The 10,524-nt window shown below is 56.8% G+C and overlaps 2 long non-coding RNA genes across 2 annotated transcripts; both read right to left on the reverse strand.

Annotated features, from left to right (window-relative positions):
- Positions 1-3,091, reverse strand: LOC123393197. Its single transcript, XR_006607918.1, has 3 exons — positions 2,821-3,091; positions 2,489-2,682; positions 1-1,654 (listed from the first exon to the last, which is right to left on the reverse strand). It is a non-coding gene; the product is annotated as an uncharacterized LOC123393197 (long non-coding RNA).
- Positions 3,092-6,637: 3,546 nt separating this feature from the next.
- Positions 6,638-9,825, reverse strand: LOC101672177. Its single transcript, XR_001181049.2, has 3 exons — positions 9,656-9,825; positions 7,365-9,333; positions 6,638-7,038 (listed from the first exon to the last, which is right to left on the reverse strand). It is a non-coding gene; the product is annotated as an uncharacterized LOC101672177 (long non-coding RNA).
- Between the last annotated feature and the right edge of the window lie 699 nt (positions 9,826-10,524).

A 10,524-nucleotide genomic window follows, 5' to 3' on the forward strand; every position in this document is an offset into this window, starting at 1 on the left:
CCCGCCCCCTCTCGCTCTGAATCACCCTCCTGCGCTTCATACCTGTCACGGACAGCCTCCGCAGGGCAGAAGAGGGCTCTTCCCAGAACGCCTGAGGCGGACAGTGCCCTCTCTCTTCCCACCCCTGGAGCCGGGAGCCCTGGAGGCAAAGGCCCGACAGCCGAGTCCCTGGGCTGCCCCAGGTAGGCGGGCTCCCGCGTCCAGCTCCCGTCTGAACACGAGCAAGTGGCAAAGAAAGGACACACGTTCTCTCCATCTCCAATGTCCTATGACTTTTCTCTCCAGGTTTGCTAACGGGCCTTGCAGGGTGCAACCATGCCCTTCAACCCTGGAGTTCCACAGCCACAGCGCTACCCCCAGGGCCCTGTCCCCTGCGGGATGGGGATACCGCGGGGTGACACGCAGCTCTGGTCTGGACCCGAGCAGGGGCAGCACAGGCCATCGTCCTCCTCGGCCATCTGCAGACCCGCGGTGAGAGTGGGAGGAGAGGACTCTTGTCTTTCCTCTTCTTAAAATGTATATAAATGCTTATCCTTAAAAAAAAAAATCTGTGTCCATCTCGCTTTGCAAGAAGCGAGACATACGTGTGCCCTGCATTTTTCTGGTTGATTAAAGAACAGCTTGACCCGATCCATGGAAATTTTAAGGCGCATACAGGGCCTGGAAAGAAATGCGGGAGCCAACTTGAGTGTAGAATAAAAATACCGTCTGGGTTTTGGTGGCAGTGAGTAACAGCCCTGGCTCTTCTGAGCTCAGACAATTATTATATGGAAAAGGATTTTACGTCTGCGCAGTTAAGAGGGTAAAAGATGTTTAACAATGAATCAGGAGACAAAAATAACCTCAGTAGTCATGCTCTCCACGCGCTCGTGCGCGAGGCGCTTGCCACGTCGGGAAACAGATGGTGAGAAGAGACAACGTCGCCAAGGACAATGTCAACCTGTAAAAGATGTGCCTGGAGTTCACGGTCACCTCAGATGTCCAGCCACAGAGGCAGGGGTGGGGGTGCAGATGGGGAGGAAAGTCCACGTTCTGCAGACTTTGGTACCTTCTCTAGATACTTAAATTCTCAACTCAAAGCACCACGCATCCGTGGGGGCCCCCGCGTCTCTTGGGCCCCGTGGAGACTGCCTGCTGCAGACTGCCCAGGTCCTCCGACCGACCTCTCCCAGGTCCCGGACTCTGCTTCCCTCAACCCATACCTAGGCCAGTTCTGGAGGAACAAAGGTGGTTCTCCTCGATGCTAAAAGCCACAGGCGACGGCTGTCGGCCAAGGGAAAGATCGCCTGGCCACCGGCCATGCCACCGCTGTTAATGAACGAGGGAGGGGGGCGTGGGGGAGCGCCTCCGGGTCTCCGCGGCGCGTAGGCACAAAGCTGGCGCCCACATTTCTGCTGCTGTGCGTGTAATAATAGGAGCTCATGTTAACGAAGCCTTTACTTGTGCCAAGCACACGGCTAAGTGCTTTTCCATGTGTTGTTGTTAAAATATGAAAAATAATCACCCGGAGCACCTGGCTGGTTCAGCTGGTGAAGCGTCTGCCTTCGGCTCTGGTCACAGTCTCAGAGTCCTGGGATGCAGTGTGTCACGCCTGCTCAGAAGGGCGTCGGCTTCTCCCACTCCTTCTGCCCCTCGTCCTGCTTGTGCTCCCTCTCTGAAACAAATAAATAAAATCTTTTAAAAAAATTAATAAAAGATAAAAAATAATCACCCAAGAGTTAGACTCCTTCCCCATGCAAAACCACAGAACGCTTAACTTTCACTTACCATCTGGACACCACCCTGCCTTCTCTGTTCCCCAGCCACACCACACACACACATACACACACACACACACACAGTCTTGCCGTCCTAATTTCTTTCCTTGAATTCTTCGACCAATTTTAATGAGGCTGCCGCCTCCATCACTGCCCCAAAGCAAATCTTAAGATCACCAATGACAACCCCGAGATCAAAAGTCACGTACTCTACCAACTGAGCCAGCCGGGCAACTGGCCTCTTTCTGTACTCTACAGCATGGCGTACCGTGGGTCAGTCTCATCTTGTAGACACTTGGTTGCTGATCACTTCTGGCCCATAGGATGACTTATTGTGGATTAGAGAAACTGACCGCACTGGGCAGAGGAAGCTCTATGAACATCCAGCCCCCTTCAGAGCAGAGTGAGGCAGATCCCTTCATCCAGGGCCTTTTATGCAGTGCACAGACTGCACAACAGTACAGGGCTGTTCTGCAGGACTAGAGACTGAGGAGCCACCCAATTATGAGAATTCAGAGGCACAGGCCAGGGAACTGGAGTAGAAAAGGTAGTTGGGAATGGGACAAGGTTCCTGGAGGAAAGGAGCGGAATGGGGAAGGAGAGAAGCATGCCCTCCCGTGGGAGGAGCTTTCCAGTGATCTCTCACCGGGAATCTCACCCAGCCTTTACGCGAGAGCATGTTCTTATTTTTAGGGAATATACACACGAGGCTCACAATGTATGCGACTTACTCTCAAGCGATTCAGGTCCACGTGTACGTGTGTATGTAGGGCAGGAGCGCGAGGGCTCAAGCAGACAGCGCAAGCCTGACGGCAGGTGGTCCCGGGTCTGAGCTACGTGGGTAGCTTTGTACTCTTCCTGTCACTTGCAACTTTCCTCTTCGAGTCAAGTGATTTCCATCAAAAATGCTATTTTAAAGTGGAAGCTAAAGGCAGAACCATGGAGACAGTAAGATCAGTGGTTGCCAGGGTTTGGGGAGGAAGGAAGGAAGAACAGGGGATTTTAGGGCTGTGAAGCTAGTCTGTGACAGTGTAGTGACGGGTGCACGGCATTACACACTCACCCAGACCCACAGAGGGAGCCACGCTGGGTGAACCCCACTGTCCACTGTGGACTCTGGGTGCCGAAGGCGGGTCAGCGCAGCTTCTCGCCCTGTAACAGGTGCATGGCTCCTGGGAGGGGGTGCTGAGAGCGGGGGAGGCTGCGCACGTGCGGGCGTGGGAGGTATGGCAGCTCTTGGAACATTCCCCTCAATTTTGCTGTGATCCTAAAACTGTTCCAAAAAAACAGTAAAAAAAAAAAATAATAATTAGCAGCAACTGAGCCTGTGTGACATTCAGCTGAGGATCCCAAGAGCCCACCCCCGTGGAACTCAGGGCCGTGGTCCAACACTTGCTCTCGCCATCCCGCACCAGCATATCAGCTTCTTGGGGGCCCAGGTTCTCCCCGACAAGCGGCACCGTGGGTGTCCCCCAGCGCAGGGTCCCCAGGCCGGGAACGTGTGGTAGGGAGGCGCTGGGATGGGCAGAAACTCCCAGGCGGTGGGACCTGTGTGCAGGGAGCCAGCATCACACGGGAAATGTGCCACGTCACATCGGGAAAGTGTTGCTGCCCGCAGGGTACTCTCGAAAGACGGGGTTTTGAGCCCTGGCTGGGACCCCCACCACCTCCCACACCCAAACCTCAGACTTGCTTGCGCACGGGCATCTGCATGTCAAGGGAGCCAACCAGTCCCTGGAGACAGCATCTCCTGACCCGAGCAAGCAGGACAGCCTGGCTCCGCCTCCCAAAGAAAGATCCAGAAGGTGGCCACACACCTACTGTGCCAGAGCAGGCTCCAGGCTCCCGGACTGCCCTTCAGAGCCCGTGCCCTGCCCCTCGAAGGCTGTGCTGCGATCCCCATAGGCCCTTCTGCCCACATGCGGGGGACCTGCGCAGTCGCAAGCTCCTCTCCGGCAAAGGGACAAACCCACGGAAGAAGCAGCGGGCACAACACCTGCCCTGGCCCCCCCAACAATCACAACCCGCTCACTTTTCCCTGTTCTGACGGCTCCGTGTTGAACGGGGACCCCCAAAGGAGGTAGCTTTCCAATGAACATTTTATTTCACAGCATATAAATATCACAGCTTTGGCCAAAGTTCACTGATGAGTCACAGACCTGCACCCCCGAAGTAAATATGCTAACTTAAAATATAAAATAGGAGCACACATAAATAAATAAATAAAATAAACCAAGTTTAGAGTCTTCACTTCAAACATATTCACCAAAACAAGTGGCTGATTCCACTGTTCACATTTCTGCTTAGAGAAATATTCCGAAGAAAGCAAGTGTCCATAAGCGATGCGCGCCAAAAATACTGTTTCCTAATATCTTTGCTTATTAGAAAAATAAAGCGTTTTGCACTAGGAGTTCTGCAAGGAGCCGGCGGAAGGATCCTGGTGGGAAAGCAGCCGGCCAGGCGCGGGAAGCTCGATCCTCTCTTACTTTTGCAGAGAGCGCAGGGGTTACGCCTGAAACTCCAAAATGAAAAGATTCGGAAGCGTTGCTCTGAGACTCTGTCCTCCTCGGGGCTTCCCGGGGAGCACAGCGAGGTCCCAGAGACTTTACGACCGTGAACTCGAGCCTCAGAAGGCGGGCTTCCTCTGCCATGTCTGGTTCTGTCTTCAAGACGGATTCCCGGGGCACCTGGGTGGCTCAGTGGGTTAAAGCCTCTGCCTTTGGCTCAGGTCATGGTCCCGGGGTCCTGGGATCGAGCCCCGCATCGGGCTCTCTGCTTGGCAGGGAGCCTGCTTCCTCCTCTCTCTCTGCCTGCCTCTCTGCCTACTTGTGATCTCTGTCTGTCCAATAAATAAATAAAATCTTTAAAAAAAAAAAAAAAGATTCCCTGGGATCACATGCACATTTGCTGAAACCCCCCCTCGTTGTGTTGACCCGAGCATCGGGTGCACCTGGAGTTCACACGTCAGGCGCCCATTACACCCCCCGAAAATGCCATCCTTTTTAGGTACGCAGCTCCTGCGTGTTGGCAACGCAGGTTCCCGCCACCAGCCCGAGACACAGAGGACCCCGTCCCCCCAGATCTCCCAGGTGTCCCTTTGCTCTCCACCACCTCCCCCACCCCCAGCCCCCGACTTATGTCCCTCTCGTTTTGCCTCTTCCAGAACCTCATCTGAGCGGCGTCACGCGGCACTAGCGTTCAGCGTCTGGTTTCTCACACTCAGTCCAGCGCGCTCGAGGTCGGCCACTGCCTGTCTGCGGAGCAGCGCTCGGTGGCGCGGCTGTGTCACCCCCTCAGCCAAGCGCCGGCGGATGGCCATTCCGGTTGTTTCCAGTCTGGGCGATGAAGCTGCCAGACGTTTTCCTTCCTCTTGGGTAGACGCCCAGCGGGGTCGGAGGAGGGCACCTGTTTGCAGGAGGGGCCGGCGGTCTTCCCCGAGGCTGCTCCACTTCCCAGCGCCCGGCCAGAACCTTCCTTAGCCTCGCACCCATGCTGCGTTTAGCGTCCGCCGTGCTACTAGGTTCGTGCAGAATCTTACCATCATTTCCGCGTCCGTCTCCCTAGTGACTAGGGACATTGAGCACCGTTTGGCGTTTCTGTGCAGGTGCCTGTTGGTCATTTGGTGTCGTGTCTGCTCCGCCCATTTTTAGAACCGGGGGCTGTGCATTTTCTCATCCGGGCTGCTAATGTGGGGGAGGGGGGCAGGGACGGGGGTGGGGACAGACGTGGGAAGCATCTCAATGTGCTGGTCTTGACCACTGTCCTTCACGTGACCTCTAATGGTGCCCTAGAGGGCCCTGCGTTCTGCAGGACACACACAGTGTCCTGAGACATCCTTGTAGACAAGATCCCGTCCTCGGAGCACACTGGTGGCCTGGGAGGTAGGTGAGCGCTTCTCTTTGCACCCCGTAGGGAAGGCTCAGTACAGCCTCTCCAATTCTGTGTCTGCAAGCTTTCCCGGGTGGAAAGGAAGGGGTGGTGACCGTGCCGCCGGCACATTTAGAATCCTCTAGAAGCTGGAACAGGCCTGGTGCTGGGCCCTCGGGGTGGCCGGATTTGAGTCGGCCTTATCCAAGTCCTTCCAGCCACGAGGGAAACCGGGGCCATGTGGCAAGGCCACCCCTAGGCGCTGGACGGGAGGGACAGGGCTGGAGCCAGAATGGACTGCGGTGGGGCTCTGGAACCACCATAGGCTCCCAGCAGAAAGCAAGCTGCCCAGAGCTCCTGGGTTCCCACCCACATTTGTTGCACCTGCTACCCTCTGCCACGCTGGCTGTCTTGTCCCCGTGCCTAGTCTGTGTGACCTCCTAGCATCAGCCCTGTCATGAGCCCCAGGTTCCTCCTGCACCCTTGGCAGCCTGGCTGGGGGCACCCATGCCCGATGCTCTGGGCCCGAGGTTCATAGGTGAGCTGTGTACTCACAGGCTACGTGTGCTGGGGGGACACCTCCCCCCTCTGGCCAGAGCACTCTGGGCAAGGTCTGGGGACAGTTTCAGTTGTCAGAATTAGGGGGCGTTTTCTACTGACATTGAGTCCAGGGCCGGGATGTTGCGCAACATCCCACAAGACTTGGGCCAGCCCCCCCCCCGCCCCACATGTGGGAAAGACCCAGAACCCCAGGGTCAGCAGCACAGGCACTTCCTGTTTCGGGTGCACTGGCCACTCGGCTCAAAGACAGACATGTCCAGCGTCCGCTGTGTCATTAACATGGAGGCATTTTAGGTCACTGCTGTGCTTCAAACCACAACACTATCATTCATTCCATTTTATAAGGAAAAGGGTTAAGACAGATGGAGACGGCCTGAATAATGTAGATGGGCCCCGTCATTTGGACACAAACGGGACCAAAGACGTGAGTGTGCCCTTGACAGAGTTGTAACTTTTGAATCAAAGGCTGGCGAGCTCCTGGGGGGCGGTTCTTAAAGTCTGAGAAACTCGTGCACGATTATCTTTAATGACGAGGCCCACTGAGTCTCGTTTTTGCATTGTTTTAATTGGGAGGCTTAAACAACCCCATTTTTTTTTTAAAGTGAATTAAAAACTAGATTAGCTACGTGTGGTTTTCCACACGATGTATCGCATATAAATTTTGCATGGCACCCTGCTTCTGGTCAAACGTTGCTGTAGATGTTTCTGAGAAGGCACGGCAGAGATGCTTAACATGTAATCAGTGGACTTGGAGCCGAGCAGATTGCCCTCCGTAACGGGGATGGGCCTCGTTCAATCCGGTGAAAGCCTTAAAAACACAGACTGACTTCTCCCAAGGAAGAAAGAAGGAATTCTGACCAAAGAGATGTTAGGTTCAAATTGCAACTCTTCCCTGGGTCCCCGGGCTGCTGGCCCATCCTACGGAGTTTGGACTTGCCAGTACCCACCACTGTGTACGATAATTCCTTGAAACAAGTATGTCTCTCTCTGCCTCCCTCATATAAATGCGTGTGGATATGTACACACACACACACACACACACACACACACACACACACACATATCCTGCGGGTTGTTTCTCCGCACTCTCTGGAGAATCCAAATAGGCTATATTTATAATTTTTCTTATAAAATGGCATTCATTTGAGATTTTTAAATGACCGCCACTTCCTTACTCACGTGACTTTGGCTATTTTTCCTTCACAAAGACTCTGCTGTTTCGTCGATCCCTGGGTCGCCCGCGGGCGTGGGTAGCTCGTGTCACCGGCACTGGGGAGTGTCCGAAGAGTGACGCTGAGACCGGCTGTCCTGCCCACCCAGAGCGGGGACCGATAACCACGGAGACGCCAGCCAGTCCCGCCGCTCACAAGATACAAACAGGAGCTCGAGTCCTGTCCTCTCCCTCCTGGGGACAGGGAGAAGAGTGCGGCAAACCAGCCTGATACGGAGGAAAGGTGGGAGAATTTGAGAACAGAGCTCAGGACAAGCTCAAGCCAGAGCTGGAGCTGGGCCAGCAGGGGGAAAGCGTGGCGAGGCGCAGGGCAAACAGCCCCCCATTACCCGACGTGGCCAACAGTTGGAGGCGATCACAGTGGGGTGAAGACCGAGTCCTTATCTCTCCCTTTATCTTTCGTGGGGCCTAGTACGCAAAAGCCGGATGCCCGGGACTGGGGCCTTACTCGGGAGCAAGGTCTTCGCAGGCGTGATCATGGGAAGATCACGGCCACAAGCCAGGCTGCTTAGGACCACAGAGACGTGTTCTCTTACAGACCTGGAAGCCAGAAGTCCAGAACCGAGGGCCCAGCCAGACCGCGCTCCCCCAGAAGACTCGAGGAAGAATCCTCTGTGTCCTTCTCAGCTTCCAGCGTCTGCCGGTGCTGCCGGCTTTCCCCGGTTTGTCGAGACCTCCTGCAGCCTCTGCCCCGGTCATCTCCTGGCCCTCTCTCCCTGGGTCTCTGTGTTGTCCCCTTCCAGGGACACCAGTCACTGGACTGTGGGCCTGCCCTACGCTGGGGTGACCCCATCGTAACTTGATCACATCTGCAAAGAGCCCATTTCCAAGTCAGGTCCCGTTGACAAGTTCAGAGGGTTAGGAAGTCAACCTATTTGGGGCGAACACCTGGGGGCATGGTCCGTGAAGCATCGGCCTTCGGCTCAGGTCATGATTTCAGAGTCCTGGGATCAAGTCCTGCTTCGGGCTCCCTGCTCGGTGGGAGTCTGCTTTTCCCTCCCCGTCTCTCCCTGCTCGTGATCTCAAGCTCTCAAATAAATAAATAAAATCTTAAAAAAAAAAAAAAAAAGATAGACCTATTTTGGGGAAACAATTCAACACACTACAGGGCTCAAACCTGTCCCTGGGAGTTCTGTGTCCCCAGGGGTGCTCAGGCTGGTCCCCCAGGACCGAGCTGGGACCCGCCTGTCAGGGGACCTGAGAAAGCTGCCTGCAAGCATGTGCAGTGGGAACAGAGCCCTCCGGGGACCTGAGACCTCGGGGAAACAGGCCTCTGCACCGTCGGGGCCCGGCTTCTGAGCCTCTGTGTCTGGAAGCAGCCTCTCTCGGCTGCTCTGGTTTCCGTAGGAGTCTCCAGGCTTGTCCCTGATGAGGCTGTCTGCTGCCCAGCACACGGCGAGGACTAGAAAGGGCGCCAGGTTGGTCAGGGGAGACAGCAGTGAGCACCTACTGGGGGCCAGACCCCACGCGGCACCCTGAAATGGGCTCAGCCCTTCCCGTCTGCTCCCGGCCATTCCCTCCCCCAGCCCGGCCTTCAGGCCCCGACAGATCCCTCCCCTGTCCGGTCTCACCCACCTTGGGCTGCCCTGTCTCTGCAGCCAGACCCTAGCCCTGCTCCCTGTCTCTGACCACGCAGCCCACTCCTCCTGGCGCTGCCTGCAGCCGCGGCCTGTGACCATCTCCCCGGCGGAGTGCACACCCATGCAGCCCTCCGCATCTTCCTCTCCCCCGCCTTGTTCCTCCTCCCCCATCTGGCCACTTGCCACGAAGCCCCTCCAAGCTCAGGCATGTTGCAAAACTGGGTCTGCAGGCAGGAAGAGCCGTGGCTCGGTGAGGGCTGTTCCAGGAATGTGCGGGAAAACTCCATAGCTGTCTGCAGAGGTCAGGGAGGGCTCCCCGGAGGAGGTGACACCCAGGCTGCGTGGAAGAAAGAGAAGGGGCCAGCTAAGCATTAGTGGGAGAGGGCATCCCCGGTAGAAGGAGATGAGCGGAGGGGAGATGTGCGGCTACCTAGCAGCAGTTAGCTCTACCTGGTGGCAAAGAGCCTGCCTGGAGGCCTGGGACAGGGGGAGGGGAGCCTAGAGACAGGCCTGAGCTGTGTCAGCCCTGTCCTGTATGTCCACTGAGGCCTGAGTGATTCCAGGGCACGGGGACGTCCCCAGCGCCCACTGTGTGCCCTCTTGACATTCTGCTCCAAGGCTTCTTGCTCAGGATTGTTGGCTCACAGGCGCTTCCCTACCTCTTCTTCCCCAGCAGACAGCTCCCCTGCTGCGATGGCCACCCAAAGTCCTGGCAGAGTTACCCAGGGGGACCGTGAGCTTAGGCCACCAGGCCACCAGGCCACCAGGCGGTGGAGCCCAGCCTGGGGATGGGGAGGCAGGCCCCCTCACGGGTTGCCTGGCAACACCAGACCCTCCCCCACCCCAGCTGGACCCGGCCATGCCCATTGTGACATGGCTTTGCTGGATAGCTGCACTTTGTGGAAACCTCACACTGGCCCTGGTCCCCTTCCCCCAGTGGCTGATGGCCCTGGAGGGTCTTCTCCATCCCTTGAGAGCTGGCTCCACATCCCAAGGTCCTGGACCCTGCCTCCTTCCTGCCTGGCCGCCTCGCACACGGCCCTAAAGTCCATCTCCTGGTCGCTGGCCGGCACTGACCGACCCCTTTTGCGGGCTCAGCTGGGGCATTCTCTGATGGCACCTGGCTTCAGACCAGGGCCCTCCCCGGATGCCGGTGCACGCACGTTCCTGACTTCCCAGCAAGCTCAGGCCTTCGCAAGGCCGCCCTCTGCTTGAAAGGCCGCCGTCCGTTCCGAAGCATCACATCCCCCAAAGTGCATCTCCTAGAATCCCGCTCACAGGGGAGCGGCTGCCTGCCACCCCGACCTCGCGTGGCCAGGGCTGGGGCTGAATAAGTGCTTCTCAGTGCCTGTGTCATATCCCGGCTCCCTTCGCACTGGAGACAAAGCTGCCCGCTGGGTGGGGAGTGTGGACTGGAGGGAACAGCCGGCCCCAGGGACACCCGGCTCCTCCCTCCCTCTCTGACCCAAAAAAGGAAGGTGACACAAAGGACCTCCAAGGACAAAGGAGCCAGAGACCCAAGAAAAAG

The sequence above is a fragment of the Mustela putorius genome, unplaced genomic scaffold (assembly GCF_011764305.1).
Source record: "Mustela putorius furo isolate JIRA1106 unplaced genomic scaffold, ASM1176430v1.1 tig00000765_pilon_pilon_pilon, whole genome shotgun sequence".
Taxonomy (NCBI): domain Eukaryota; kingdom Metazoa; phylum Chordata; class Mammalia; order Carnivora; family Mustelidae; genus Mustela; species Mustela putorius.